The 23,973-nt window shown below is 45.3% G+C and overlaps 1 long non-coding RNA gene across 2 annotated transcripts; it reads left to right on the plus strand.

Moving 5' to 3' along the window:
* The first annotated feature begins 716 nt into the window (after positions 1–716).
* On the plus strand, positions 717–3,728 carry LOC149365358 (uncharacterized). 2 transcript variants are annotated; one of them, XR_016282661.1, is made up of 3 exons: positions 717–1,547; positions 1,615–1,731; positions 3,491–3,728. It is a non-coding gene; the product is annotated as an uncharacterized LOC149365358 (long non-coding RNA). The 2 variants fall into 2 exon arrangements; XR_016282660.1 differs by lacking the exon at positions 3,491–3,728 and adding an exon at positions 2,291–2,998.
* The last annotated feature ends 20,245 nt before the right edge of the window (positions 3,729–23,973 follow it).

Genomic DNA, 23,973 nt, shown 5'->3' on the forward strand with positions numbered 1-23,973 from the left:
TATCAAAAGTTGGGAATAGGTGGACAGGTGAGGTCGCAGCTGTGAATAGGGCACACATTTCGTGGTTCCTCTCTTGTATGAAGCTCCTGCAAGAACCTGTACATTCCCTACTCTGCGCTCTAATTTGCAGCTTTATATGCCAAGGGATGTAGTTGTCTAATCAGTGATTCATATTAAACGTAAGACTAGACGTAACGAGAGCTAAAATAGTTGTCTGCTCGTTTACGGTGCTTTGGAAATACGACTGAAAGCGACACGACCTGTCCTCCACTGCGTTTTTTTTTCTCAACTGTGCCTCATGTTCTAGCCTGCATGACATGTGTTTTATATAAATTGGCGCTGCGGTCGCCGCACCAAACGCTTCCCATAATTTTTGATTTTGTACTCTCGAATGCCATTTCTCGAGACGAAACTTTCTGCCTAGTGTTCGAAGCATCTCAGCAATGCCGCACTAAACCCTTTGATGCAGTTACTTCTGAATAAACTTTCTCAGTAAAATCTTGCGTCGCAAACAATCCTTTCTGTGGCGTATATAAATTGAGTTGGGGTGAGACTTTTTGCACCTTGCTGATAGAGCATTTTTTTAGCGTTGAGAAAACAAGATATCAAATAGCCTTTAGAGACACTTTTCTAATCCGTTTTCGTGATAACGTCGAGCGGAAAGGTACGAGTTTTCAGATATTTTATCAGTATTATTGCATGTTCATGTACATACACTGTAAACACAAATAAGCCCAAATAGGAATATAAATGGCTAGTGTCCGCTTTTAAACTCCTTATTGAAAATTGCGCAATCGACTTTAAGTAGTAAAAAAGAGGAAATCCTCCTTTTTTACTGCCGTCGCGAAATCGAGGAGTAAAATAAAGCATTTACATGATTTTACTACTTTTCCAAGAAGGAGTATGTCGGCTTCAATACTCCTTCAGGCCCTTTATGCACTCCTTAGTGTCTGCCCGCCGCCTAGTGGCAGCTGCCGGTTCGCTGCACTTGCAGGTGACGACGCCGGCTCTGTCGTCGCTGCCTGCTCGCCTGTGCTTTTGCTGCTTCACGCACGTTTGTCATGTTACAAGACACCGGATCGCCGCAACCTCGCGCACCAAGGTGCGCCACAGACAGTGCCTGTGAAGCCCCCAGTGTATTCGGAGAACGCTTGGTGTTGCATCGCCTGCGACGGCAGTCTGCGAGAGGCTTAGCCAGCCGAGCTCAGCCGAGCCAACATGGCGGTGTGTGACGCGTCGACCTCCCCGAAGCCGCCAGTTTGCCACCCGCTCCTTTGCGCGCTCTTGTCGTGACGTAAGACTGGACATCATCGACCTTAGCAGCAACGTGCTGCAATGAACGTCTCACTCAAGCCAGCAATATGTGCAGAAGCAGCGGCTAGTCATTCATTGTCTACGCAGCATACAAGTGTTGGCTGCTGCCGTTTCGCCGCGCCGACATGGCGATGTGTGTGTGACGCACCAGTTTTCTCGACATCGTCGGCCCCTCGTTCTTTCGCTGTATTGCAAGAATACTAAAGACCGGATTATCATCGTCGTGTGTTCTGGTAAGCAGTATTAAACTCTCCTTTGATGCCATAGACGCGCATGCACTTAACGCCGCTCCCTTTTCAGTGTGCGTAGACTTGCTGTGAACCACGGGTGCGCCGAGATGAAAGGCTTAACGAGAACAGCAAAACAGCAAAGGCTTCATTGTGGTCCGGTGGAGCCAACTCACACAGCAGGCATGAAGTAAGTATCTGAGAAATTTGTTGTTGCATGCGGCTGAAAAAAAGAGTGTGGCACTGCAGTCGTGGCTGTTACGCTAACATGTACAGCTGGAAGTACGGTCAGTTCTTCTAGGGACCAAATTTTCTTCATGCGTTCACGCCCCATGAATGTGGAAAATATGTACAGGCAATGACAGGTGAAAATGCACAGCCTTGGGGTCTGTGAATTTTTGTCATGTTATTACGAACAGTGCTGAGAACCGTGCCCTAATCGGTTGCTTCCTTTCCTGTGTTTTAAGAGGGCCTTGTTATGCAAACAATGCAAGCGATTTTATTCTTTTCGGTGATAGCACGTACAGGACATGGCGACGCCTTAGCGCTCACGGAGATTAGCTAAACTGTTACATTTTCCGAGTTCGTGGCATCTTAACGTTGCAGCGATTTTCGGCAGCGGACATGAGGTTTCAACCATACTGAACGCTGCCTTTTCTGGATGGTTAGGCGTCTAGTTCCAAAATGTGGTATCTTGTAAGCTCTTCGCATTTGAAAAATGTTAAAAGAAGTTTCCACTTCGCGTGCAGTTTCCGAACACATTCCATTATGTGAAACTCGTGGAGGCAAGCGTTCCGGTTCAGACTGCTGATCCCAGGAAGGCAGCGAAAGAAAAAGAATAAAGCTTACGCCAGTGTACGAGATCCCCTGCTCGTGCTGGACGTAGTACATTGGCGAAAGCAAGCATTTCCCAGACAAACTGAAGCAGCACAAAGCGGATGCCAAACAAATGAACAAGGAAGGAAGCGCGGGTTGACAAGACTGACTTCGAGGGAACTATCCTTGCATCAACTGTCTACGATCAGTGACCCGGCGGATGACTAACCGAAGGCTTAAAAAAGGCAAGTTGTGACTCACTCGCAGTCACACCTGCTGAAAGAACCAAGAAGATTCCCAAACATGTTTTTTTTTTTTTTCTGGTTGGCGTTCTTTCCCGAAAGTATATTCCTTACCCAGCCAGATAGACCTGTCTAGAATGATTTCTTTTGAACCCTGGCCACGAATGTGAGGGCAAAGCTTAACAGAAGACAGGTGGCGGCGGGAGGGTGGGTCTGGTGGTAGCTTTCTATTCCTAACAATGCCTGCTATGTCAGTCACCCTTGCCCTGCCTTTGGCCTATACACAGAATGAGGACGTCCTGAAAATGCGTAGCTGCGGGCTCTCCCATCAAGGAAATTGCATGTAAGCTTCCGCTGCGTGTATGCAAAGCGCTGTCTTTTGTTTGCATGTTTTGATTTCAGTAATTGCTTCTGATATGGTGCCTGAAAAGCATGAGGAACCTCTCACAAGTAAAAAAAAATTATATCTCGAGGCCTCTTTCGGTGCAGGAACGCAGCCAAAGGCAGCGCGAATGCGCAAGTGCCTCAGTAAGACCATTTTATTTTTTTTCAGTTTTATGCTTTGCGGAAAAAATGTTCCCTATCGATGCTGCTTCCCATTCGCCGTATTGCCTTAACGTTTACGAAAGCGGCTTTCTGGAATTTGTGATTCCCTGAAAACCGCGTTTAGCCGCTGTCATCCGACAGGGTACAGGTATGTATTAGCTAGTTGATTACCTACTATGTTCTGCTAGCTAATCTTTTGTCATGAAAAACGTTTAAACTTCAATAATACCTACTTTATTGAAAAGTGCACTCTGAACGGTTGACTTCTACACTTGAAGCACGTCATACTTCAAGCTTAGAGGTGCAATTCCACTGATGCATTTGTTTTTCTAATCTTTCTTTCAGAAGGAGCCTGTATGTTGACAGCGAAGCATTTCAAGGTTCCCTCCTTGCTTTCAAGTGTGGCATCTCTATTTTCATTCCTTTGGGTGTTTAAATTATGTACCCAAAGACAGCGTGGGTTAAGGCACTCTTCTTTTCTACAGGGGCCAAGACGTTGGTTCTCTGTAACCGTCGAAAGCAAGCTGCCGAACACATGTCTCAAATGTTTTGTACCCAATAAAATATTGTTTGAAATAAATCACTGTAAGTTCATCGACGCATTTATCCTGGAATATCAAGCTCTAAAATGAGCCTTCCATACGAATACTTTATTCCAAATCGGCTTCCGCATCAAGTGAAATAATATACTCATCTGGGAATCATAAATGTAACCCTATAGTAAGAAAAATTTCTCAAAAAATTTCCTGTCAAAACTACTTAAAAGGAACAGGCACGTACTCCTGAAATGTACTATAAAAGTAGCTGCAAAGGAGTATATAATACTTCTATTAATTGCCATGCTAACTCCTTTGTGATCACAACTTTACTCCTAAATAAACTCCCGTCTGCAGAGCGGTAACACTTTACTCCTTCTAGCACTCCGAAAGTATCCCTTCAAGCAGAGGAGTAGACGATATACTCCTATTCTGAGGAGTATAAAAACCCCTTTTCGGGAGTGCGCTACGCGATGAGCCATTTACTCCTATCCGGGTGTTTTTCGGTTTGCAGTGTATTCTTCGGAAACCACTAGGCGTAAGCGAAGAATTTTTCCCAGATATCTACCAGTAATTTTTAATTTTTATTTTAATAGCTTAAAAAACTCACAGGGCGCAGTTTTATTAAAACAAGAAAAAAAGTATTTTTTGTTCAATGCGCATTGTTTTTGGAATCAGTTGTGTAGAATAGCAAGTTCTACATTCATGCAAAACTTCAACACGCTGCTTTCCATAGATTTTAATAAAAAAACATTGAAAGGACAATGAAAAGTACTGATCGGCGTAATTTCAATTGAGATTTCTAACGCTATTGCAAGCTGCATCTATTGAGAAGATTGGAAAAAAATATTCATCGAACTCGTCCACGGCGGCCGCGTTTCGATGGAGGCGAAAAACAAAAGGCGCCCGTCTACTATGTGATGCCGGTGCACGTTAAAGATCCCCAGGTAGTCGAAATTATCCCGGATACCTCCACTACGGCACCTCTTTCACTCCTGCCTTCCTTCCTCCCCTTTCGGCGCGGTTCAGGTTTCCGCCTTGATTGCTTTGATTCCCTGACTACCACTCTGGGAAGGAGGCCGGCCAATGATAGGTTGTAGCAACATAGCATAGTGGGCGAGTTGGTATTGCATCTTTAAGGAACGAAACAGCGCAACTAAAACGAAGGACCAAGAAAGAGAGAGAGAGACACGAACACGCGCTGACTTACAACTGACTGTTTTAATCGGAAAACCACATATAAATAATCTCTGATCGCTGCGTCACAGCCTCACGTCGTCATCGCGAACTACTAACATAAAAAGAAACATAAAAACATAACATAAACAAAACATAAAAAAATAATAATGATAGATTGTATCTGGGATCCCACGATTAAGGCGAAGCACCGCACTACTTTAATGCGAACAGTGGCAAGCTAAACAAACGTCTGAAAAGATAAAGGCAGGACAGCGGCCCTTTTTAACGGGACAACATTAAAGGCCCTATTCTCTACAAAACCAGGTGAATGCGTTGTTGGTGCCGGCATTCTGAACGAAAAATCACGGACATGGCAGACCTGTCGTAGCTGGTAACTGACATGGTCGGGCACAGATAGGTCGTAGGGTTGTGTGACGTCACGTGACATGACCGATTTGGGAGAAGCTGCCAACTCGGGCTTCTCAAATCAGATGGGAAGCTGAGGGGAATCGAACCCTCCAGCGCCCTCGCATTCAGAGTCGTACATGCTCCCACTTTACCCCGCAGGCACGGTCGTATGCGCTGGTTAAGAGGGGCGGCTTGGGTGTTATATTAACGCGAAAGCTTTTAAAGCCTAGTGCAGAAAATCTGTCGTCGGCGTTCGGCGCTGGCCTTATGAAAGAGGAACCACAAGCATGCATCTGCAATGTGAGATGACAATGAACTGATTGGTTGGCAGGTTGTGGGACGTGGCAGGTGTGTGTGACAGATATTTGTAACAAATAACCCTCATGTAAAGCCCTCACCCGAGGACCCTTGAGGTATTTGTAATAAATAAATAAATAAATGGTTTGGTTTGGTTTATGAGGTTTAACGTCCCAAAGCGACTAAGGCTATGAGAGACGCCGTAGTGGAGGGCTCCGGAAATTTCGACCACCTGGGGTTCTTTAACGTGCACTGACATCGCACAGTACACGGGCCTCTAGAATTTCTCCTCCAAAGAAATTCAACTGCCGCGGCCGGGATCGAACCCGCGTCTTTCGGGTCAGCAGCCGAGCACCATAACCACTGAGCTACCGCAAATAACATGCCCGGCTAAGCACGTTGGTGGTGATGATGTTGGGTAGTGCGTTGTACTGGGTGGACTCCGGGTTGGTATCGCAGGAAGAAAATAATGAAAGATGAAAGCAAACAAACTAACATAGATGAAACTTCAAACGATTACCGCTTGGTAAAAAGGGTGAAGGGTGAATTGCGTATGTGTAGATATGTAGTATGCAAAATGTTTTCACTTTTTGAAAAATATAGCGAAAAACGATACTCCGATTCTGAATCGCGTACTTTCCAGTGAATTAAAGTGTTGCAATGAAATATCGAGTTTCTTGCGGTCCTTTTGGAGCGGCAAAAAATTCAAGGTAACGAGCCAACTTCCGTAAAGCGGACAAAATCAGTAACAAAGTCGCCGATGCGCCAGTGATGAAGAAATGAAGGCATGAAAGACATTTCGTTTCTTTCAGCATGCAGTTAACATCTCATAAAATAGACAGGCCTGTTTATTTAATAGTTAGCGGGAACTGAGTTTTTTCACTACTCTCCATGTTTCTGTAGAGAACGACATATTAAGCATGAAATGCTTTTAGCCCCCGTTGTCGGCAGTGTGGTGACGTCACGCCGAGACCGAGAGCCATCATCCGGGCACTGAAATCCACTCATCCGAGCACTGAAATCTACTCATCCGGGCACTGAAATCCAGTCGTCCGGGCACTGAATTCCAGTCATCCGGGCTCTGAAACGAGAACATCCGGGCACCGTACGAGACTTAACGAGATTTAACGAGACTCTCTAAGCCCTCCTACGCGACCGGCATGCAAGCGCCGGTTGGTCTCCAAACGAGACAAAAAATAACTGCTGCCAGTGCCTTCTCAATGTTTATCAAGATATCAGTGGAGTGTGGGTTTGATAATGCACGGAATTATAATTTCCGATTTCTAATAACGCGTGCAAAAAGCACATAAATGCCATGTTACACTTCGTTGTCATACGTGATCCGGGGGAGAAGCGCTGCGTTCAAAGGGCAAGGCATCGCGCCGAACGGGTGGTGGCGTTCCTCCCTTCCTTTACGGTGCGGTTCGGGTGTCCACCGAGATGGCAGAGAATTACTGCGCCATTTCCTTTCCTCAAAAAACCTTGCGTTCAAATGGCAAGGCATCGCGCTGAACGGGTGGTGGCGTTCCTCCCTTCCTGTACGGTTCGGTTCGGGTGTCCACCGAGATGACATTAGGCCCGTAAACATTTCATGCTTACTCTACTCTCGTTTACGGGAGAGGCAGAGATTTTTTTGAAAGCACGAACTGTCCTGGCAGCTCTTTGAGGACATACTTCTCTTTATCAATTCTGTGACCTTCATCATGCGACCACCGTCGCTGAGGGTGCCGGTAGTTACTTTTTTTTTTTTGACCTTCGGGAGATGCACCAATTTAAGAAAGGCAGCTGAAAGAAAATTGGTTTAAAGGCCAGCATCAGTTTATCGCAGCACTTAGACATTTCTTGTGAAGCGGATAATTTAAAGCACATATACCGATTGTCATTTGTAAATATTTTGGCTCACAATCTATTGTTAACTTTGGGGCTTGTTTAGTCTAATTCACTCCTCTAAGTATATCTAAGATTTATGTCAATGCACAAAGGAAAACACTTTCAGAAGATGCCCCACAGAGTGCATTAGGAAGAAAGCCAATCGTTGAAAAGACGTCAAAACCACAAAGATTTTAAAATTTTCTAAAAGCTATTCAGAAAGGCCATGAAATTACAATTCTTCAGTTCTGTACTCTCGAAGCGCTACGAATGAGGCTCCATAAAATGACAAAGCCCGCATGCTTCACGCGCATCCCTAGTTTCCGGCGCACGCACAGAAGAAGAAGTACTGCGCCGCCGTCGGATCGCTTTTTCTGCGCTCCCGACTCCGCTTACAGGTCTTCCAGCTACGCCAACCAGCCTGCCATCATTTGCCTAGGCTTCGTTCCATCTTCTTCGCACAGGAGAGCGTATCCACGCCGCAAAAGCCACGACGATGGGTAAGCCAACCGAAATGCATGTCAAAATTTCCGAGCGCACGAGAATGAAACGAGGACTGACAGAAAGGACACACACCACAAAGCGCCGTGGCCTTGTGGCGCTTTGTTGTGTGTGTTCTTTCTGTCAGACCTCGTTTCATTCTCGTGCGCTCGGAAATTTTGAGATGTGTAACCAACTAGCCCGCCAGTTCGTCCTGACGAAATGCATGAACACGCTGCCCGGAGTCATTTCAACCCGGGACAGATTATTCAGTTACTTTTTCTTATATCTGGCATTATTTAAAGCGGCCACTTACTTCCATCCCCCAGCCCCGCCGCGGTGGCTGAGTGGTTAGGGCGCTCGGCTGCTTACCCCAAAGACGTGGGTTCGATCCCGGCCGCGGCGGTTGAATTTCGATGGAGGCGAAATTCTAGAGGCCCGTGTACTGTGCGATGGCAGTGCACGTTAATGAACCCCAGGTGGTCGAAATTTCCCGGGCCCTTCACTACGGCGTCTCTCATAGCCTGAGTCGCTTTGAGACTATAAACCCCAATAAACCAACCCTAAACCATACTTCTGTTCCCGATAGTAGCCGCGGCGGGAGTAGGTCGTAGCACATGCCATGCCCGAAAATTAACACATAAAGCGGTTACCAAGGAAGAATGTTTAGATCACTAGAATGCGATGTCGACAATGGCAACGTGTGCTGACACTTCACGCTTCTTAATCAATGTGGGCGTGGCTTGAGTGGGCACTGGTGTCAGTGTGGTCCTCAGACTAGGACTTTAGGGTGGCGCCCTAGAGCAAGGCCCTAGGTGGTGGTCTTAGGGTAGTGTAGGAGTCTGTCGTTGAAGGTCAGGCTTTGGAGTAGTGCCTTTGTCAGCTCCCCTAGATTCTGGCCTCAGAGTATATGTTCTTGGAATTCTTCGTTGAAAATGGGCTTTAAAGTCAGTTCTTGAAGTCGGAGGGCATAGTAGGGCGTGGTTGGAACAACATGACTGCTTCTATTTTCTTGAGGGAGAGTTGTGGAAGGTCGTGCACATCTTCATGGACAATACGCAATATAGTAGCCTGCTAATATATCACTAATAATGAAAATGTAGGGTTCTATCAGACCTGCGAATATATTCGTCGCGAACGCTCGTTATTAATACGATTGAATGCAGACTAACAGGTGGGTGGAGCCTTCCTTGCCTTGTGGGTATCGGACAAAACGCGTGACCATCAATGCTCAAGTTGCGATAGGAGAGTTTCCACAGTTTACAAATTCGCGTGCCGTCCATGCTGCTGGGTATATTTCTGGCAAGCTTCACTCCTTATGTCGTGACTCCCGGCGCGATACACCGGTAGATGTGTGAGCAGGTGGTACCTGGAAGCAACCAGCCAGTTTGGGCGAGCCTGCTCACTACTTTAGGTTATGTTTGCTTTACAGGCGCGCAACACAGAATGGACTTGTTCTCCATTTCTCGAGTTTCTTTGCTGTTTTCTTTTTGTTCCGTCAGCTGTCACGAACGCTTAAATTGCCTGAATTAGCTGCGCGCAAGTCGTTCATTATTGCGGCCGATTGTGGCTATATCTAACATCTGTCGCCGGTGTATATTCTTACTCTACAGTTTAAATTCAAAACGATTTTTTCAGACAAGACAGCCATTAATTTCATAGTGAGATTTCCGTAAAGGAGCTTAGACAAACAAACCTTAGCCGCAAGAAGCGCCAGTGTCGTCAGTTAATACGTATTTTATTCTGTGTTCTCTATATTACCCTTTCGTTTTGTTTTCAGACGTAGGAGAAGGCGCAGACATGTCGGCTAGTAAGTATTCTGCCTTTTATGGAACCCACGGCTGTAACCACAGAGTCGTGGGCCGTGGGTCGCTGCTGCTCACTACGTCCGCTGATAAAATTTCACGGAACTCTACACCCGATAGGTTAGAATAGCCTTAGAGGCCGACGCTCCCGCGCTAAAAAATGTTTCTTGCAGATGGCTGCCCACGCCATTAAATAACAGTAACGGCAGCGAGAGAAGCGCCGGGCTTCGCGGACAAAACGTGTACGTCGCGCGTCCCAGCGGCCTGTGGCGGGGCTTCGCATTTATGGCCCTTCGAGTCGCTCGGTCGCACTGCTTCCGAGGTCGCCCTCATTATGAGCGCGTTTGGAACACGTTGGAACATGTCAGAACACATGCGAGTGCTCGCGTCCGGAGTAAACACAATTTAATGAGCGGTCTGCATCGCATGCTTGAGTCACGGTGCTCAGGTGTTGGTGGACCCGAGGTGCAACCCCCGTGCGATGATCTGTGTTCTCACTCCGAACGGTCGAAGTGGCACCTGAGTTGTTACTTTGCCGTCTTGTATAATTCCTTCGGAAAAGGCGGGGAAGGCGATGATTCGTCGAAACCGAGATGTTGACGCGAAATGGGCGGAATGCGCATGCCAGAGGAGGAACTCGCAGGTTTGGTTGGCGGTGGCCGAAGGAGATTTTGTCACGACTCGGAGGCTGACGAACAGCCTGCATGATGCGGAAGAGAAGGCGGAGCCTGAGTATCAGTGAGCAGAATATAAAGAAGTAATGTTAGGTCGAGGTCAAACAACGCGTAACAATATGAGTAGCAGGCGACAATGTGGATGAGTAATTACGAGTGAATTAAGACATGGGACAGGTATGTGGAAAAACTACGCAAATGCGCACACTAGACGAGACACACAAGAAAAAGGAGACATCGCAAGCGCTGACTCGTCTAGCTTGCGCTGTGTTTCATCATGATTATTCACCAACTTGCTCAAATTTTCTGCTTCCCTACAGGTATCTTATATTCAGGATAATCTGACGAAACATACATTGAGAGCATACATTTTAGGTTGGTTTAGGTGTTTGGTAAGGTAGTTTCAGAATGATAGGTAACAGTAAACTTTTGGTCGATGATGGAAAGGAGAATACTGTCGGCAACGCTGGAGAGAAAGCAAGTTTGGAAAGAAGATTTCTTCAGATGACCAACAATATATTCATTCCTTCATGGTATCGTTGCCGTGCGATCCATGCTAAACCTATCAGTCGGAGGAATGAATACATCTAACATCTGTACACGCTTATTTACCCTCGAGAAAAAATCTAATCTACTACACGCGCTATTCACCACGTAATAGAACATTACTTGACCAGAATGGATCAGAATGGACGTAATGTCTGGCTCGCCACCTTTTGGATAGATTTATTTTCCTGTGAGCGCTGGACTGCTAGCTACAAGTCGAATGACTATAATGCCCAGTGCTCAAACCAAAACTAAAACTATATTCTATTCTAAACCATATTTTGTAACGAGCTCTCTTCGTATAAGACGGTGACCTGCTGGATGCCTGATTCCTGAGGAAAAATTGTGGATTCAACGATGTAATCAGCAGTCTTTCAGGTTTATTCGTCGAGATGATTCGAACAAGCCGTCGGACCTTCATGAGCTCTCTTCTCACGTAAAAATCTGTTTGCCTTTTTTGTAGCTGTTTTTGAGGATACAATGTTTTCATAGACGGAATCTGCAACACCGCCAAATGTGCAGGATTGATCAAAAGTTCAGAGCCCAAGAAGTTGGCATCTGAGAAGCTTAGTGAAGCCCTTCTAACATATGTCGAAGTCCTATGGTTTGAAAACGTGAGGACAACAGTTCTTTTCACGTTCGAGGGATCTGAACGCTGACGACGCATAAGGAGTCACATAGCGTGGCCATGAATGAAGGCTATGGTGCGCTCTACGTTTGACAAAGGCTGTACAGAACTACCGATAGGGCCACAATAAGCTCTCAGGTTCATATTAGCGCACGAAAAGCAAGTACCATGGCATCTCTGATATCTATGACCGGTACATCAGCGAATGTTTCGCTATGTTACATAAGAACAGTACCAATATCAACGCTTTTGACGCTAGAAATAGTTGACGCTAGAAATAGTTCATTGACGCTGAGAGGTTTGCTCGAAGGTTAAAGTTTTCATGTCCACCAAAATTTTCCGCGTTTGTTGTTGGTCATTCTTTCATTTTCACAATTTGTGTTAAATCAGGATTGTTGAGTTTGCGCTCTGGTTGCCTTGTTCAAGCGTGTGTATTTCTTTTGAGAATGAATTGCGTTCATGTGGGTTGCGCGCTCTTATAATCTTGAGACAAAATAAGGAAAATGTTATCATGTGTATAGTGCAGAACGCATATCTTTCTGTAATAGTAGCGCCTACTTCCGGAGTTCGGACTTTTAATGACAATTTCGTTTTGTTGTGTGATAGGCTTGCGAGATATGGCTCGGGTGATGCATAAAAAGTAGGGGTCTGGTGCAATAAACTTCAGTTGCAAGTTGGCGCCCGTCCTGTTGTGTTCGTGTCTCCTTTGTCTTTGTTGTTTTCGCGCCGTCCGAACTACTTTCAAAATCTCCGCTCATTCGCTGTTTGTGACACTTTCTCTATCAACAGTGGATTTGACGGCGGCTCGTAAGTATTGCCCTGTAATATTTTTTGTTCTGAGTGTCAAATTCTTTCCGACAAGTACTAAAAAACACAAGCCAATGCGTTTGGAATGATTAGTAGTCGTAGGCCCTTCCCTGTAATCCATAACTGCAAATGCGTGGGCAGTATATTAGACTATTAAACATAAATGCAGCATTGCGGGCATTCGCCACTGTTTACCGCTAGCGCCCTTTTGCCCAGTAGACAAACCGGTGTGACTGCTCCAACAGTTTGTCGTATTTAGTGCGAGTTTGCGCCTCTTACTCTTCATCTGCGCACGTTCTTGTGGTCCGTCTTATATCAAAGAAACTGGGCTTTAAATTGACGCCGTAATATTGTGCAGCCCCAAGAAAGTTTTTCACAAATATCACAAAATTTTTGTGTACTCCAAGACACTGTGCACTTATCAAACTGCTGTGCTTTCCGTTCCAGCTGAGCCACAAGATGGCAAGTATTAATTAAACAGTACTGGTTTGGTTGCCACCGTATCCCAACAAACTTCTTAATCTCATCCACCCGCCTAGCCTTCTGCCGCCCGCTGCCATGCTTGGCTTGTTTTGGAATGCACTCCGTCATTCTTTAAGACCAGCGGTTATCTTCCCTTCGCATTACATGCCGTGTCAAATCCCACTTCTTCCTTTTGATTTCGACTAGGATGTCATTAACCCTTTTTTTTAGGATACGGCGGGAGCAGCTGGCGATAGAAAAGGTTAATTGGAGAGACATTGGAGAGGCCTTTTTCTTGCAGTGGGCGTATATCAGGTTAATGATGATGACTTGGTTGCTTGAAATAGTGTTTCCTTGCACCTAAAGCGCAAGCAGCGAGAAATTATTCGATTTTAAATGAAAGTATACGAAGAGCGCACACATAAACGCATATGCAGCTTGAGGCAAAACTATGATTTCAGTTCAGAATTCGACACCCTGCTCAATTGTCATTAATTTCGGGATAGCCACTCGCTATGGGTCCCAGCCGTGTCTGCGTATTTCTTGGCGTGCATCAAAGGGCAATGAAAAGAAAAAAGAAAAAAAAAACAAGAAAACTGGGCGATGGCACGTAGTTCACAAAGGCACCGACAATCCATATTTAAGGCAAGTGTGAAACTGAAGGAAACAGACAGAAAAAAAAGAGAATACATCAAGGCTGCTCACGAAATAGACATCTTGTGTCATTTGTCGTGCCAGCTGAACTCCGACGTTCCCTTTTAACAGACCGTCGATTTTTAGTAGCTGTATGGAGGATGCCATCTAAATTCAGGTGTTAAATGGGAGCGCTAATGATCATGCAAAGCGAAATGACTGGCCATTTTACAAAGAGACGACGACCGGCATCTTCATTACAGGCAGTAGAATGGTTCACTAATGCGTTTTGCTGCAACCGTTGCTGTTGGTTCGGTACTAAGACGTAATTAATTTTTTTAAATATCACCTGCTTTCTCAAAAACAGCCTTTATTTAAATTTTACTTCCTATTAAGCTATTTCTTTTCTTCGTGTTTCCTTGCTACCCACAGAAGAGGAAAAGTAAGTACACTTCCATTTAAATTAAGCTTATTAGACGAGTTTAAAGACGTGAGAAACTCAGACAAAAAGCAGACGACAGCATGACTTGATCCCTTCCTCCCTTCATATTCATAGCCCATGTGTAAATGATATCTAACCTTGATATCTGAAGTAACGCCTCTGGTAATTAAAAATATTAAAATGAAGTTTACGCATAGAGAAATCGCTACCATAAAAACACGAATGTATACACTTCATGGCTAGAAATCAAAGTTCGAAGCAGTTTCCGCAGGTAGAGTGAGAACTTGTTAACACAACGAAATAATTCATCGTTCATTACAAATTCGCCCAGCTATCCATCCTTCGTCAATGTACATCGAAATAGCCAAAATCTGTTTGGCCACATCATCGACGGTAACTGCGTTCTCGAAATTTTAAAAGCTGATATCGATATTACTTACGGTGGGCTGCACGCCTCTCAATTAATAAATAGACTGAAATTAATATTTAAAAAGTTAACTATTCAATATTAGCGTACCAGCCTACTGGTCAGCACATCTTTGCTATGGTCTGATGCGCTACACCACTTATAATGCAATGCTGAAAACGCGCTCTTCCAACTCAAAAAGTCTATTTTTAAAAACTGCAGAACTTATTAGGTGAAACACCCGGTATAAAGTGTGCAATGCTAGTGTATCCATGTTGTGTATATTATAGAGTCGCAAATTGTGGACGGCTAGTCACAAAACAGCAACGTTTAAAGAAATTTGCTAGACTGGCGCGTGATTGACTGATGCACGCCCAAAGCTGATGCAGATCTCCACGCCTTGATGGACGTCTTTATTGAACGCCTGTATACAAGGCATCAACTTGAGCTTAATAATTAGCATGGGAGTTGCGAAAATGCTCCACATTATATATATATATATATATATATATATATATATATATATATATATATATATATATATATATATATATATATATATATATATGACAGAAGCCAACAGCCACAGAAACCAAGGGGCACAGGGGATTTTTTTTTTTTTAATTATTTATTTTGTGGTGTTGATCAATTTAGAATATTACTGAATATGTTATCGCTGAAAGAAAATTGATTAGAAAAGCAGAAGAAAAAACAACCATATGCCGCCGGTGGGATCCGAACCCACGACCTCCGAATTACGCGTCCGGTGCTCTACCTCTGAGCTACGGCGACGGCTGTCAAATCTTCTGCTTTCGGGGGTATTTATGTTTACCAGTAACCTAACCTTGAGAGTGTTCATCAGCGCCACCCACGTTCATAAGCGGCGGACGTAGAACGTCCTGAGTTACCGCAGAGTGTGACGTAGAACGCCATCGAACGGAGAGGGTGGAAGCTGCGTGAGAACCCTCTTATGCCTCCTATGGCATCAAGGCTGCCAGAACCAGAATATATATATATATATATATATATATATATATATATATATATAATATATATATATATATATATATATATATATATATATATATATATATATATATATATATATATATATATATATATATATATATATATATATATATATATCAAATTGACATAAAATTGATTTACAATAAAAACTGCTAAATTTTAACGTAAACTTAGTGATCGAATGACTGTTCAGCGAGGACAAAAGAGTATGAGCCTCTACAGTTGCGCTGCTCCTGTTTGTGTACCAATATTCACTAGAGTCGAGCCCACGTCTTATAGAGAATCTGGATGTCACGCGGATTGCGTTCGTCGCATACAAAGTTAGTAGTAAGTGGACCTGTTTTATTACAGCCAAAAATATATTGAGTGAAAAGTGGAGTTTATTTCCTTGAGAAGTCTGCTGTTAACTTCTGTTTCTTCAAAACTGGACGCATGAAGCCGCGTTCTAAGTTTTCCAGCGCGTTCATGTGCTTTTTTGGCCGCGACACTTCCAGCAGACTAGCCGCTTTAGTGACACAAGTGATAGCGATTGAGGCGTTGGCGGCAACTGGTGGTGGGACGGCACCCTAATCTCCGATCCTCGGCAAGGGCGTAGCGACAAAGCTATCGCGGCGCGTGAGCGCACAGGGTGTACAGTATGCGTCATCCTCATGTAAAACTCTCGAGTACGGCACTGTGCGCCAAGCAATGCAGCCCCTCGCCTCAGGTGCTAGGCTCTTGAAGCAACTTTTGCGCTGAAGTGGAGCCGCATAGATATACAGACCAGTATGATTTCAGCTTTCTTCGATTGCTGCAAACTGCTCGACTGCTCTAAAGAAGGGTGGCGCAGACTGCTGCCTGTTTGCTGCCCGCAGGCGGCAGGAACATAGAAGGTGAAGGTCCGACTAGATAGGAGATCCTCGGCACGTTGCCGGGTGGGCCAGCAATTCACACCTCTCAAATCGCTGTCACTGAGCCTCTCCTCAGCCTCTGCGCCGTCAGGAGGCGCTCATTTTTCACTGCGAGGGCGAGTGTGCGGCCGCTTCTTGTTTGTTCTACCAGAGTGGTTCGACGACTGTTGTTCGTTTTACGAGACGCAGTGCCATAGCCGTAATATATATTTTGACGGCAGGTCCACCCTCGTTCATAATAAGTGAGTGCCCGTTATAAGGGGGCTCGACTGTATCTCAATTGAGGATCCTATTTATCAAAGGATTCTAGTTCCCGCAATCGTTCACTGGTTTCCCCATTTCAACGTGCGACTTTTCTCCTGCATTTCCTTTTCGTCAGGGAGAAGAAGCGCTTCTTCGCCATGGTTGGCAGTATCTGCTGCATATTCTTGCTCTCCGCCCTAATCGCTGGAATCTACACCGGCACTGGCATTCTCACAAACGGTGAGGGGCTTGCTTCTTCATCTCTCGCTATCCCCCTTTATTATTCTCATATAACATGTCTCGCTGCTTGCACGGGAGGATGAGAAGACAAGACGATGACTTCCAGAGCTGTATGGTTGAAATGCTAGCTCCGTTAAAAAACCCGCACATGGCGTCGCCTCGTGCTCGTAGCGTCCACTCTACCCTGGACAAGTTGCGTCCTTGGCATCAGTGAGAACACTGTCTTAGGTCCAAGCCATTGTATTCTAAAGCATTAGTTTGCGGATGCAGTTCACATTCAGTCAACAGACAGACCACCCGTCGGTTGTCACGCAATACAACAGGGTGCACAGAAAAGAAAACAGTCTGTAAGGTGTAGTACAACCTAAATACTGGGCCTACCTGCAATTTAGCTCCAATAAAAATGCTCCCATCACGGCTAGAGCCACTGGAAAATTTTATAGTGCCGCATTCCTTCTCCCCACCCCGCCGGGCTTGAAAGGAATATGGCACTATGGTCCAAAGCTGCCGGAACAACGAGTGCCAAAATTTTTACGTGATCGCATGGACCAGCGGCCGTCCAAAGCGTCTGAGCTTTTTTCCTAGCGACTGCATACTGGCGCAAGCTGCTGCTTAGACGTGTTACAAAAATCACTGCTTCGTTTCTTCTGAGTGTTCGTTCCCGATATCGCTAAAGCTGCCTTTGCTAACCCCGCCGAAAGTTATTTTGTATTTTATTATACCAACGTTACAAAAGCAGATAAGCAGGGCACCACATACAACTTTCACGCAGCGAGCGTCAGGCAGCGGTCGTCATATACCTTTGAGATCAGTTTGCAGGGAGAGGAGTTTTGCGATACTCTGAAAGTTATTCTCAAAGTTATTATTGTATGAGAAGAACCAGACATACGCAGGGACACTCACTGGCACCAATTTTCGCCCGCACAAACACATTTAAGAATAGTTACTTCCCTAGAACTGGATCCGAATGGAATGCATTACCTTCTCATATTTTTCTGTCCAGCAATTTTGTAGCAGAGTTGGAACGTCATCTCTTTATTTCATGAGTTTGGTTTGTTTTGTGTTGCGATGCCTGTCTATATCTTGAATTCTGATTGATTGTCTGACTTATTAATTTTTTTCTCTCTATGCATATGCTTGTCATTTCTTGTATTGCAAAATGTTTGAATGTGCCCCTCCTGCTAGGACCATGCATGCTCCGCAGTATTTCAAATAAATAAATAAATAAATAAATAAATAAATAAATAAATAAATTCCAGTGACTCTAACCGCGGCCGGATTAGTCCACCCTTTGGTGGCGAATGCAGAATGCCATAGGCGTTGAGCCAAGCAGAGTATTTAATTTAGATATTTTCACTAATGGTCTTCGGCCCATTCGAGATCCGAGTATAAGAAACGTATTTCGACGTAGTGCCTACTTACGTCGATTGTGAGATATACAGACCGTTGGATTTGCTATGGCTTATAGAGAGGTGAATCTTGTAGCACCCTTGGCACTACTGAAACTGCAAGAACAGTGAGCACTGCATTTCTCTTGAAGCTCGAGGAACATTGAAAGCTCGAGGCTGTGCAAAAGGAGCCGTACGTAGCATGTCCCAACAATGAAGGAAGCTCAATAGGTTGTAAATATTTGTCAGAGGTGTTCATGCGAAACTGCTTATTCAGACCTCTCTAACACGTCGCCCGTAACAGAAGACGAGGAAAATGAAGTGACGGAAGACAACGAAAGAACATACGCCCCAAAAGCCGGACCCGGATACGTGAAGCATGAGGACGAGACGTCGACAACGCAGGCAAGTTTAGGCTCCTATACCAAGTACCAATTTGCTGAATTTCCGATTCATGTCGCTCTGTCCTAAAAGGTGCGGCTGCCTAACACTCGCAGAGATTCCCGCTTAGAATGCGATGCACACTTGCACTCAATATTACCTGCAACACCGAACACGTGGTCTAAAGGTTACTCGTACGTACAGCCGCCAGACTAGGGGCTATGAATTTTTGTTTGTATAAAAGCACGTTCAAGCGCAGTAAAGCAATAACCGCACTCCTGTCGGCACCCGCTTGCTGCACGTAACAATGAGTGATGCAGTACTTGTACCATCGCACTCAGATAAGTTTAATAATACTTCTACTTAGCCCCCTTGACGGCTACATACGTGCATTCAATCACTATACACTCAGATGCCAAATGCGACCACTTAAGTCACAATACGTGCAGAACTACTGTCGTTTATCCCACACACTAAACACGAATTAGCCTATATGTGAGCAGGAAAAGGGAGTGAGCTGCCTTTTAGAGCATTCCATTTCAGGTGGTGGTGGAAAACGTTTATTTGCTCTATTTTACAATATTTTTTTTGCGGCTTCAGATGGAGTCTTCCATCTTATCATCAGGGTCGGTTCCCCTAGTCCAGGGCTCCGCTGAGGGTAGCTGCCCTGCGTGCACGCCTGACTAGTCCTTTTTGGACTTTCAGGATGTCGCTGGATAGCATGCTCTCCCACTGTTCCGCACTCGAGTTTTCAATGATGGATAGCTTGTCTATTTTCTGGCATGCCCATGTGGTATGGTATAATGTTGGTTTGTCTACACACCACGGGCACTCGCTCTTGTACTGTGTGGGCCCGTAGATTTTGCTTTGGATGTTTAGGCACGGAAATGTTCCCGTTTGTAACTGCCGCCATGCTACGGCGTCTTCTCTATTGAGTTGTTTGTGTGGGGGCGGGTATTTTTGTTTCATCCCTCTGTAGTAGTTAAGAATGTCTGTATAGCTTTGGGCTACCGGCTCGGGTTCCTCAGCGGTGTCGGGAATGTGGGATGCTCGGTTTGTTGCGTACCCTCGAGCTATCCTATCCGCCTCCTGATTTCCCGTAATGTCGGTATGTCCCGGCACCCAAACTACCGTGTGTTTGGCCGGGTTGTTTTCGGTTTTGCCACTTGAGCGGAGAATGCGGAGCGCGCTGTGGCTGATTCTGCCGTTTAGGTAGTTGCGGCATGCAGCTTGTGAGTCGGTGAGTTCAGGGGCAGCGTATGGTGCCCAGGTCGTGGTGTAGATTTTGACCTCTAAATGTGGTAACGGAGGCATACACCCATATTATCTCTTGGTAACCGAGGCATATTCCCACCACTAAGCATAGTAAATTGATGCAGTTAACAGCGGGAGGAAGCTTTTAAACGCGGAACAGGAGCACTGGATGTTAGCAAACAGAGGAGGTTGAGGCCTCAGTCAAAATCTTCGTACCTGCTGGAACTTCGCATGTCTTCTGGAGAGAATCTGTTTCCGTTTCAACCGTAACTTGTGCTCTTTATTTCTGGTGAAGGTAATTTACTCTAGGGCTTGGACAGCATGCCCTGCCCGTATTGGGCAGGGCGCTAAAGTACTGTTTACTGCCTTTATACACTTGTATAGAGTAATTCGCGTTTAGATTGTCGGAACCCTTTCGAAACCCTGACTGTTGGGTGGTAGCCCACATTTTCTTGTCAAGTCTTTTTTTTTTCTGTTCTAAACTCAAAAATGACGCAGTTAGCTCCTTGATATGTTCGTGCGCGTTGCCAAAAACTTGGGCTGGCGTTCTGAAGCATAAGTAGCTGAAACAGACCACCAGTGTAATCACGAACGTTCGTTGTTTCCTCGCTTGAGGTCTCTCTAGCCATACTGCCGGACGTTATGAACGTGCTTTCGGTGCACTTGTTGGCTTGTTAATCAAATAAAACTCCCTAACCAAGTTTTAAACTGTGGTTCGCACAAAAATATACTCTTATTCCAAGGTTCTGACCTCCAGAAAGGGTAATATGAGACAGCTTCTGAACACGCAAAATTTCAGTGCCAGCTGTGCTCTTCCGGCTCGACAGACTGTGGCTAAGAAATTATAGTTGTTTCTGTTGTTTCTTAGCCACAACCCCAATCATCATCATCATCAGATTATCCTCATCTTGTTCGCAAAAGCCCCTCAATTCCTTCACCCTCACTTAATTCCAATTTCTTTCTTAAAAAAGGTCACTAGATCTTATATCGTGTACACTATGCAAGTGATGGTCTTAAGGTTGTGAGAAAATTAACTCCTAAGAATTTATTCTCAGAAGTTGGCAGAGCGACCGCCCCGAGTAGGTTCCTGACTTTAATCTATGGACCAGGACAAATTTTTCTTGAATTGCGAGGTTTCTGTAAATTCAATATGGTCTTCCTCTCTGGAAGTATGGCTGCGTTGGGGTGGATGCTAATAAGCAGTTACTCCCTTATTCCAGTTCAGTTTTCAGTTTACTTGATTTTAACTTTGGGCAACAAGTTTTTGTGTTGAGGTGCTTTCTGAAGGTCCGCGTTGGGACATCTTGAGGTCGAGAAGAGTGCCCGCCATATGGCAACAATTCCAACTGTTACACACTTTGTGGAACATCGGTGCCAATTCTACGTATATTCCTCTCTTTTATGTAGGAGCCCAACAAATAGTGTCCGCTGTTTGGCGTCAATTTCAGGACACGTCTGAGACATCGATGGAACCTTCTATCCAGCCAACAGAAACGCAGTCTCCTCTTGTCACTAGCCAACAAACGGCGACGGGAGAGACAATGACGGTGACTTCGGCAATGTCTACGGATACGACGGAGTCTATGGCTACGACTAAGGCGGCGACACCACCCTCGTCAAGCGCAGAGACCACCATATCGGTTGAAACGACTACACCAAAGCGTGAGGGCTGGTCTTTTATATTTTCTTCACTGAAATTCTTTATATGGCAGAAATTGCAGGACACCGTAATGTGGAAGATAGGCTGAGCCACAAGGGCCAGCAAGAAAGTGAGAACGCCTTATCTTTATTCTTGCACGATGGCATTAAGTGTGGGCAGCACTGCGTACTCAGGAAACGACGCGGGGAATAGAACGTACTATAGAAATGCGGCTGCGTATACGAATTCGGGTTGCAATTCAGCAATGCAATAGAGACAAGTACACCAGTTAGGACATAAGAGTCATGGCAACATCTGTATGTACGCACCATGACTATAGCCTGAAGTGAACAATAAAATAGGATATTAGGTTTACACAAGAAGATATGCTAACGGTCGACGCAGAGCCACGCTCTGTGTGCACGTTTGTGTGAGTTTTATAAACGCTGAATGTGAACAATGCAGAAAATGTGATTTTATACTAGTACCGCCATGGAGAAAAGTTTGGGAAATGAGGTCGCGCGAAAAAAAAATTTTTCGTTGCCTCGCCATTGAATTTCCATTCGTTTCAGCAGCTGCGGTGCGCATGTCCGCTTAAGCGTAGTTGGTTTTCATTGGCCTGGTTTATCCCACCACACGGAAACAATTTTTCTTACGGACCCACATCTCGCAAACTTTTGTACATGACCGCGCACAGAACTCGTCAACAAATAGGCCATCATATCTTCCTCAATTAATTGCATGAGCTGTACACGGAAAGCAACAAACTGGGGTCGAAATGCTCGAAACCTGTGCCTCAGCGTCCATCTCATTCAGACAGCTGTTGGAAGAAAGGGAACATACACAAATCGCTTGTTTCAGAGAAAAAATTTCAAGGACTTCGTAAGCGTGCATGTGTAGCTCACGGATGTATCCTTTGCTGAAGCACGCCGCAAAAGCTCAACGTGGTTGCCACTTAATTGGTTATTAATGAGGGCCGTTACGAACGCACTTTCGAGAATTTGCCATGCCATGAGGGACGCCATCTGTCGTCAAGTGGCTCAAGCAGCAGTGGGACATAAGAAGCATGTAAGCAGAGCGTTAAGCGCTATTCATATGACATATGTGGACCAGGTGGCGTTGGCGACAGCATCAATCCAGGGGCGTGATTTTGCGCGCGGAGCGAAGTACAGATATCTAGGGTGTGTGAACAGATCAAAGAACACGTCATGAGGAACACCTCAAGACAAAAGGAAAAAGGAACGTGGCTCGATTGAAAGCAGAACACTACGGGGATACAACCAACAATAACTAATACGAGGACTGCGGAACAGTGTACATCGTGCCTCGTTAACATGTACACTTTGATTCCCGAGCAAAACTGTCTATAAAGCGGGTTGCCGGTACGAACGGATTGTGAAAAAAAAAAGAAATATGTATGAAGAAAAAAATACGCGCTTTGCGTTTAAGGTCTGCTTCTGTGCATAGTAATGGGCCGTGGTGTTGTAATTAGACCCATCTTTGGGTGCTCCGAAAGCGCTCTCTTGGTCGCCATTATCTTAATATAATATGGTGCAGTTCGAAGTGCCTAGTGACCTATTGCACGCTTGATGCCGCCTCATAGCATGATGGAGTATCTCCTTCTACTGCTGCTCATATACCACGAACCACGAGCATAAATTTTATTATAAGTTGGCTGACGGCTGCAAAAGGCAGCTTTCAACGTAACGCAAACTAGAGAGAATTTCTTTCACAGCCATTCACGAGGTATGACAAACGGTGAGGCGCTTCGACCGGTACCAGAACATTGCAAAGCATTAAAGCTCAAAGCAGAAGCGTCATTGTGTCTTTTGTACTGTCTTACTTTGCTTCGGTGGTGTCCAGCACTCAAAATAGAGAGTAAAAACATCTGGCTGAGGCAGAGAAGATTTTGTTGTAATTGCTGTTCATATTAAATGGACCTTGAACTTTCCGCTCAATAAATTTGTGGTTGAACTGAGCACTCAGTAAAGTTGCGGTACGCCTGGGATGTTAAAGAACGCCGCTTGACATATATCCTCCAGGAATAAAATTTTCAAGGCATTTATAAGACGCTGAGTTATCTAAAGTCGAAATTTGAATTTTATTGTCTACGTGGCTTCTCCTCTCCTCTGGTCACTTTTTGCCCCGCCGCGGTGGCTCAGTGGTTACGGCGCTCGGCTCCTGACCCGAAAGACGCGGGTTCGATCCCGGCTTCGGCGGCTGAATTTCGATGGCGGCGAAATTCTAGAGGCCCGTGTACTGTGCGATGTCAGCGCACGTTAAAGAACCCCAGGTGGTCGAAATTTCCGGAGCCCTTCACTACGGCGTCCCTCATAGCCTGAGTTGCTTTGGGACGTTAAATCCCAATAAACCAATAAACTAAAACCACTCTGAAGGGTCGACGATCCTACGCCCGCCCAAACCACTCGGCCTCACCTTTAGCTGCTGACGCGCGCGGGAATTCCCCGGGAGGCGAAGATTCCTGACCCACTGGCGCGACGCCGTTGACTGACTGCGGCCATGGTAGCTGCGTGACGTCGGAGCCTAATCAATAGCTATCTCTTAAAAAAACGCACGAAGATGTGCAACACG

Source organism: Amblyomma mixtum, chromosome 1 (assembly GCF_055824585.1).
Source record: "Amblyomma mixtum isolate Tamu chromosome 1, ASM5582458v1, whole genome shotgun sequence".
Taxonomy (NCBI): domain Eukaryota; kingdom Metazoa; phylum Arthropoda; class Arachnida; order Ixodida; family Ixodidae; genus Amblyomma; species Amblyomma mixtum.